At 52.4% G+C, this 7,500-nt stretch overlaps 1 protein-coding gene across 3 annotated transcripts in view; it reads left to right on the top strand.

Moving 5' to 3' along the window:
- Positions 1–6,676: 6,676 nt before the first annotated feature.
- Positions 6,677–7,500, top strand: part of LOC126575737 (cytotoxic granule associated RNA binding protein TIA1) — a 21,706-nt gene continuing 20,882 nt past the window's right edge. For 2 of the 3 annotated variants that reach the window (XM_050236590.1, XM_050236588.1), the window contains exon 1: positions 6,677–6,794. The gene's annotated coding sequence lies outside the window, so the exon portion shown is untranslated. The remainder of the gene's footprint in view (positions 6,795–7,500) is intronic. The other variant, XM_050236589.1, reaches the window with a different exon arrangement.

Here is a 7,500-nt window from a genome sequence, read left to right as displayed (position 1 = left end):
GAATAATATCATTTTGCTGGCCCAACCACTTGCAACTTGGATTACAGGAATATTTCTAATAAAATAAACTACTCGTAATAAGTAGTAGGTTCTAAAATAAAAAAGAAAGGACCCATGATTCGATTTGAACTTTTGCATTTTTGCACCGTAGCATAGCAATGGAAACACGTAGCCATCGTTATGGGTCATAGCAACGGTAGTAGACATAAAGTGCTGTACAACCGAGCACCGGGCAGTTATAATTTACTTCTCAAATAATGAAGAGTGCTGTACAAAGCAAAAAAGTTTATTATTAACGTGAATCATGGCGTAGCCTTACGAACCAGTAAGCAGCAGGGATTCTCCATGATCCTCTGGTCTCCTCTGGTTGCGAGAGATTTTGGATACACTTTCCTGTGCGTTCTTACTCTTGTTAGAGTGCATCCTGAGGGTCCTGAACCAAGGTAGCGTAGTTTAAACAGCGCGACTATCGAGTAACGTGTGGCATTTTATTTGAATGTGTTGCTCATGCTGTCTCGATTTATTTAAAACTTTTACAGAATACTCAGGAGAGAATCAGGACTCAGGGAAAAAATGGCTAATCACACATTTCCGCCTCTCACCTTCACAGTAAGTCGTTGGAAAAACGGCGGTTTGATTTTTTTCAAGACAATCCGTCTCCAAAACCTAGAAAACGAAAAAAACGTGTGAACGCGCGCCATCTATGGGGCTGCTCGCGTCTTTTTGTTTCAAATCGATTGAAATGTTCGTTTTTTAAACGGCTCAGCGAGAATGTGGATGAAAGGGAGGTGGTGAGGTGAATTTTTGGTGTTTTGGGAGTATCTTGGTACCCCCGGGAAAGTGTGTTGTCCATCAGCAAAGAGGTGGTCCCGGAATCCGGAAATTATAACACCTACCAAGCGCCTCCATCGTGGCAAGGAATTCTGGTTACGGGAAGATAAACTTCCACCAAACCTCGGTTCTTTACGGGAGATGGTTAATTTTCAGGAGTGTTTCCACCCTTGGACGAGGCCAAAGCCCTTCCTTAAAATATCTTGGATCAGATATCGTATTGTTTGGGAGGAACAAACTGAAGATTGAAAATAATTAATTAGGTGGCTTGGATCATCATTCCAATGAAGTCGCTTCAGACAGTTGTTTCTTGGTTCAAGTGGCCTTGGCACTGCCTTTCCGTGAAAATTATAAAAACGAATGTCGGTGGGAATCACAGATTTCTTGTGGACTGTTTGCTCAGGTTCGCACATCATGTATGTCCGCTATGCTTGTAAAATTAAACAAAAAAGTGAAATGGTGCATCGTACAAAAAGCCAAAAAGGCCATCGTGACGCATATCAGCACAGTAGCAGTGGCAGCGGTACAATCATAGCAACCCATATTTGCAGCCTGGCTTCGAGTGAATTGTTGGGCGTCTCCATCGCGTCTACTGCTGAGGTTGCTGGGCCCCGGGAGAAGAGACTTTATGCGTGTCAACATTAGCTTTGGCAAAAGTTTATCCAAACTCCTATTGCCACACATACACGCGGTGTAGCATTTCACAAGCTTAAGCCATACTTAATTTTTTCACGACTTTCCATCATCATTCGCTCCGGGGTCTCTAATCTTATCCCCCAACCCACACCTTCTGCCCTCCCTCTCTGGAGCCGTTATGAGAGGGCGTGTGCGAGGGTTGCTTCCGAGAAATATTTTCACACCCGTCGAAAATAGAACCTCGGCGTCTTGGAATACAAAACGAAGGTACCGTTTCGCCTGCTTTCGCCTTACCAGGTACCCACCCCGCCCCGCTGAAATGTGACGACCGTTCTACGTACCAACCAACTTCCCAGCATCTACCTCTACCTTATTCCTCCGCCTGAAGTTTGCCGAAAGCGTATAGGCAAACGGCCTCAGCCTGTTTCGGAACAAAGAACACACCAGCAGCAGGGAGCAGCAGCAGCCTTTCCGCATGCGCACCGGTACGATGCGGTGCGTGCGTGCCAAACCGCCTACCCACCGACCGCGTCCCAGTTCCCAGTCCCCGGTACAAACCGACCAAATCGTACCTAGCTAGCTAGCGAATGATTCGAATAATTTAACTGTTTAACCGTTTTTCGGTATATTAGAGTCGGCAAGACGGCCTGCTAGGATTGGGAAAAGGAAGGTGTTTTTCGCTTCGCATTCTCGATTCGATTCGGACGAACGGTTTTCCATCGTTTTTCCATGTTCTCGTTCTCCATTCGGTCGAAAACTCCGGCCAAACCACGTGGGAGGAACGCACTGTGAAGTCAATCCTACGCTCACTGGGTGTGTGGGTGTGGGTGTGTGTTTAGTCAGGTGAGCTTGGGGTGGCTCAGAAAGAAGAGAGAGGAGACACAGAGGGAGGATGGGGTGGGTGAGATTGGTTTACTTGTTGCTTAGGCACATACACTCGCAAAGTGCAAAAGGATGAAACACGACTAAATGGCATTCCGAGCAGCGAAACCAGAACCAGAGAAAGGGGTTTCCATTACAGCAGTATTTGTAAATCGAAGCACTCCCGTTTCCCCCATTCCGTTCGTCCGTGCCTCGTCGTCACGCCGTTTTGTGAGTCAACAACCGGGCGAGCGGACCGCGGGAGCATGTTTCCAGCACCCAACCGCGACGCAAAATTGCGTTGGTTCGTTTGAAATGCGGCTACGGGTGCGGGTGGGGAGCTGCTTTTAATGATACATTAGATACACGGCCCACCAACGACTCCCCAGCCCCCACGCCTGAAAACGAGCCGCGAGGCGTTTTCAAGAAAGCCAAAAAACCGCAGGACACAGCAGGATAAGCAGGGGGGGGGGGGTGTGGGGCTCTGAACCTGAGAGAAACAATACCAGCAAACTCACTCACATTCACATACTGCTGTGGCCGCTGGCAACAGCAAAACAAAGCATGAAAAATGAATAGAAATCCTGATCCTTCGAGAGGAGCTCCTGGAACTCGAGAGCCATTTCGCGCGTTCGTTATCAACGGTCACTGCGCTGTTCTGCGCTGCGACCCACGCGCCACCCACCAACCCCCCACCCGGGGCCGAGTGCCTTTTTTGCGAATTGGAAAGGACTTTAAAAGCTAATAGAGCGCTACATCTACGACGAAATAGATACGCCCTGCGCTGGAAATTAAAATATAAATAATAAATTCATTGCCCTGGTACAATGCTACTGCTGCTGCTACTGCTGCTGTTCATGGCTGTGGGCCAACAGGAGGAGAAAGAGAGAGAGAGAAAAGGAGAGACAGAGAGAGAGGGAGAGAGAGAGAGAGAGAGCGCACCATCGTCATCGCGGTCCGTTGGAAACGAAACTGGGATCGCAGCCTTCGACCGACGGCTCTGGCGCACAATCGGCGTCCAAGAAGGCTACTGCATCAGCCAGGAAAGGCGGCGAGGAAACCGGGATAGTGCCAGCAGGCCATGGTTAGCTAGCTTGGATCGTTGGAACCTTGGCACAACAGCACGGACACGAGCTAGTTCGAATCCCGGCCTGGACTGGCCACGGCTGGCGAGTGCGGACAATAATCCTCGCGTTAGTCCGCGGGGGAGAGGATAAGGGTAGTACATGAAAACATTAATTTAATTCAAATAGCTTGTTGGATGTTTTATAATGACGCCAACGTCACTTAATGTTCTCCCGGCACACCACATCGAGATACATCGAGAAGCTAGCGAGCGAGCGAACGAGCGAACGTCCGGTTGTGGTAGCGTGGTAAAGGCCACAGCAGCAGCAGCAGCAGCAGCAGCAGCAGCAACTAGCGAGAGGAAGCAGCAAGTGTGGAGTGGCCGGGAAGTCGGAACTTTGCCAGCCACGGAACCAGGGATCACGACAGCGCACTCGAGGGTGGGGTTTGCGATGAAATTTCGTGAAGAAACTCCATTCCTGGACGGGTAAAGGATGAGAAAAGATGAGGAGGTGGTGGTGGTGGTTTGTGGAGAGAGCAAAGTTCCAGCACTGTGCCCTTCACCTCCCCAAAAACCCTTCGACGCCACCCCACTTTAAACATACAGAGAAAGAGAGATAATTTGGTGTTTTTACAGTCCTCCTCCTGACGCTTGGCGAGGAAGAATGGGGAGCTTGGTGCTTGGTTCTTTTCGTTTTTTTTTATGGCCACATGGTCTCAAGCCGCTCGCGCCGTCACCTACTCGCCAGAAGTTGTCCCTGCGACGCTCTCGGCTGGTTCTTCTTCGCCCGTTTTTCTTGTCTCTTTCATCTACGGTATTCTAACGCCAAAGGGGTTTTCGGTCTTTGTGAGGCGCATAGCACCGTTTCTCGACCGGCACGACGCACACCCTGCACCGGCCCTGGTGGCCATTCCACTTCACCATCGTTTCCAGCACGTTGTAGGGCCCTGGTAGCGCTTGTCCCCGTCGCCATATCGCTCACACCTTACCAAGAGAGAGAGAGAGAAAGAGAGGGGTAAAAGGAAATAGGAAAGGAGCGAAGGAGGAGTGCAGAAAACTGCGTCAATTTTTTTCAAATATTCCACGCTCCTTCTACGCTGCTGCTGCTGCTGCATTCTGGCAGTCGAGAATTAGGCCAGGACCGCCGCTGCCGCCACCGTCGACGTCGTCGTCGTTCATTGCAAACTTCTGCTGTCGCCTGCGACACAGCCTGCTGCTGCTGCTGCTGTGAAAGGACCTTTTGTGGTGGTAGTAGTGGTCGGTAGGAAGGTCGCACAAATACCAACGACTGCTTGGATTGCTGGTTTGCTTCCGATGGAGTCTGGCCCCCAAACGCCTCCCCCGGACCGTTTCGGGAAAATGGCAATGTCAGCGTGCTCTGCGTGGTGCGTGGTTGGGAGCTAGTTGGTGGTGGGCTGGTGCTCCTGCTTCGCGGTTAGCTACGGATCAAATTAAACGAAAACATATAAACACGCCAGCACGCGGCGATGCATACACGCATACAGAGGAGGGTGAGCGAGGGGGGGCGATGGGGGGCGCATTTGCCAAAAGTGTGTGCTGGAGTGTGTCCCAGCGACATGGGGAGAGGGGAGGGGGGGGGGGGGGTCCAAGGCCGGAAGGCCCCCCGGGTAGCATGGCGTTGGTATGGTTCAAACAGCAATTTCAAATGTTTCCGCCGGTGCCTCTTCCGTACTCTGTGCTTTAGGGCGCTGCAACAGCACCCCATCCTCACACCTCCCCCTCCAGGATCACGAGGAGCATCTAAATCGCCTCCGAGGAGCGCCTGTTTGGACAGCAAATCAAAGGAAACACAGGAAAAGTTCTACTACAAACAAGTGCCAGTAGCAACCATCGCCATCATCATCCCCTCCGTTTTTCCATCCGAACCGAGAACGGATGTTGTTGTTGCTGCTGCTTCTTGTGATCCTGTGATCCGCCTCTCCACCCGCCTGCGCCTGCCTGCCTGCCTGCCAGAAGTGCCAGAGGAATAATTTATAAATTTTCAAGCAAACATCCATGTACAAACCGGGGCCTCCGCTGTTGCTGTCGAGTGTACGTGTGGATGTTTGTGTGCGTACGTGGAACGCCGTGTGTTTGGTGTCTCCATCCATCTCCATCCTCTTCCCGAGGTGTCGGTTTGGCGCACAGCAAAAAACGGCCAACCCAAAAAGGCGCGAGGGGCTTGGTAGTTCCCGGTCGCTTCCCGGGAACCGACGGACGAACGGGACACCGAAATTTTCGTCGGAAAACGCACCCGAAACCCGATGCCCGATGATGATAGTAGTAGCAGGCCATGGACGAGCCCGCTGCTGATGCTGTCTGCCTGCACTGCACACACCAAAACAAGCAACACCAGCAACGGCAACGGCAGTGGCAGCAGGCTCTGGCTGGGCTTTGTTCTTTGTCTCCAGTCGGTAGTATCCAGCAGCCACTACGACCACCAACAGCCGGTACCGGAGCAGGTGCCGGAGCGAGTGCGTGAGTGAGACGGTCCCCTTTGTGAGAGCTAAGAAGGCTCTGCGATGGCCGGCACGGCCCGGCGTTGTTTTTTTTTGCAGCGTGTTGCTGCCACGCCGGTGCTGCGCCGATTGGCGGAATTTCATTCGTGTTTTTCCCTCATTTCCACATCCCGCTGATGGCGACCGATGACGACGGTGATGACGACGACGACGACCGAGTTCCGAATGCTCTGCGCTGCCCGGTTCTATGGTTGCTGCGGTAGCGCTCGTTGCCTGTCCCCAACCAGAGTTGTTGATCCGGTAGTGTTGTGGAGCAGCGGCAGCAGCATCAGCAGACACAATCAATAACACAGGGACAAGCACCCACACCACCACCACCACCACACTCAACAGTCCAGAGCAGCAGCGACGAGAGTGAATGAATTTTTGACCGAAATCGGGCACTCGGGTTCGGCAAGTTGCGAATGGGTATGATGATGATGGTAGCTTCCGGCCTGTTTCGAAGGGAGAGGGTGGCCATGGGAGAGGCGGTGCACATGCGCAGCTAGCACGCACTCGGAATGTCCTGTTGTTGGACTCCCTGCTGGAACACGAAGGCGAACCGGACCGGATCGGACCGGACCGGGCCGAGCCTGGCTAAGGCCGTGCCATGCCATGCCATGCCATGCCGGGGACCGCATAGGCCCTCGCACGAACGGGCGCAGCGCTCTCGGGAATGCAAAAACCCGACGCTGCTTTTGCGGGCAGCGGCTTTGTGTCGTGCCTTTTGTCTGCCACCGTGTGAAGCCGCCCGAGCCTGACGGAGTGGCCGTCAGTTAGAGCTGTGTCGTCCTTACGGTTAGTACGGTTTTAGTTAGGCTCCCCCCGCATTGCGACGTGTGCTGTGTGCTGTGTCTGTGTATGTGTGTCTGTGTGCTTTTGGCTATTATGGTATAGTTCCTGTACGTTTCTTTCCTTATCATTTCCTTATCGTTAGCGTGAAAGATGATGCCGTTTCGTTGGTTTCGAAAATCTTGAACTCTTTCACGCGCGGACTACTTCGATTGAAAGCTGGAGCCGTTTGGGGGCCCGCGAAGCGACCGAACAGAATGAGATTGAAATTTTCCACATCTCTGCGAAACTCTACAAACGCACACACATCTACACACACACTGAGAGGCTCACATACAGACAGACAGAGTGCTGTGTTTTTGGGGGGGCATAGCAGCACAAGTAGCAGTGGCCGGAACCGGGGAGAGAAGGCCCGTTGCCCGTTGTTCGTCCCATAAAAAACCATAAACCCAACTCATAAACAAGGATAACAAGGAAAGCGGTGTGTGACGCTCCGTAGTCGACTAGTCGAGTGTGTCTCTGTGTGCGTCTGTGTGGGAATGTTTTCCTTTCCCGTGCGCTCCAAGTAGTGTGCTCGCTTTGGTATAGTAGGCGATGGCGACGGCCGGAGCGATGGAGATTTGCCAATCGAGTCTCGTGGTCGAGGCGTGTGCTGTTGTCAGGGAACGTGAGGGGAGGGGGGGGAGGAACACACAACAGGCCTACCTAGCCCTGCTAGCGAATGTCAGCATGATCGCGTGGCTTGCTGCGGTGTGATGGACCCCTTCCGCTCCCCTTTTGCAAAATAGGAACATTGTGGTGATGGTGGTGCCTGGG

Source organism: Anopheles aquasalis, chromosome 3 (genome assembly GCF_943734665.1).
Source record: "Anopheles aquasalis chromosome 3, idAnoAquaMG_Q_19, whole genome shotgun sequence".
In the NCBI taxonomy this organism is placed as follows: domain Eukaryota; kingdom Metazoa; phylum Arthropoda; class Insecta; order Diptera; family Culicidae; genus Anopheles; species Anopheles aquasalis.
Note: the sequence above shows the minus strand (reverse complement) of the source record. Positions and strands in the feature narration are given on the sequence as shown.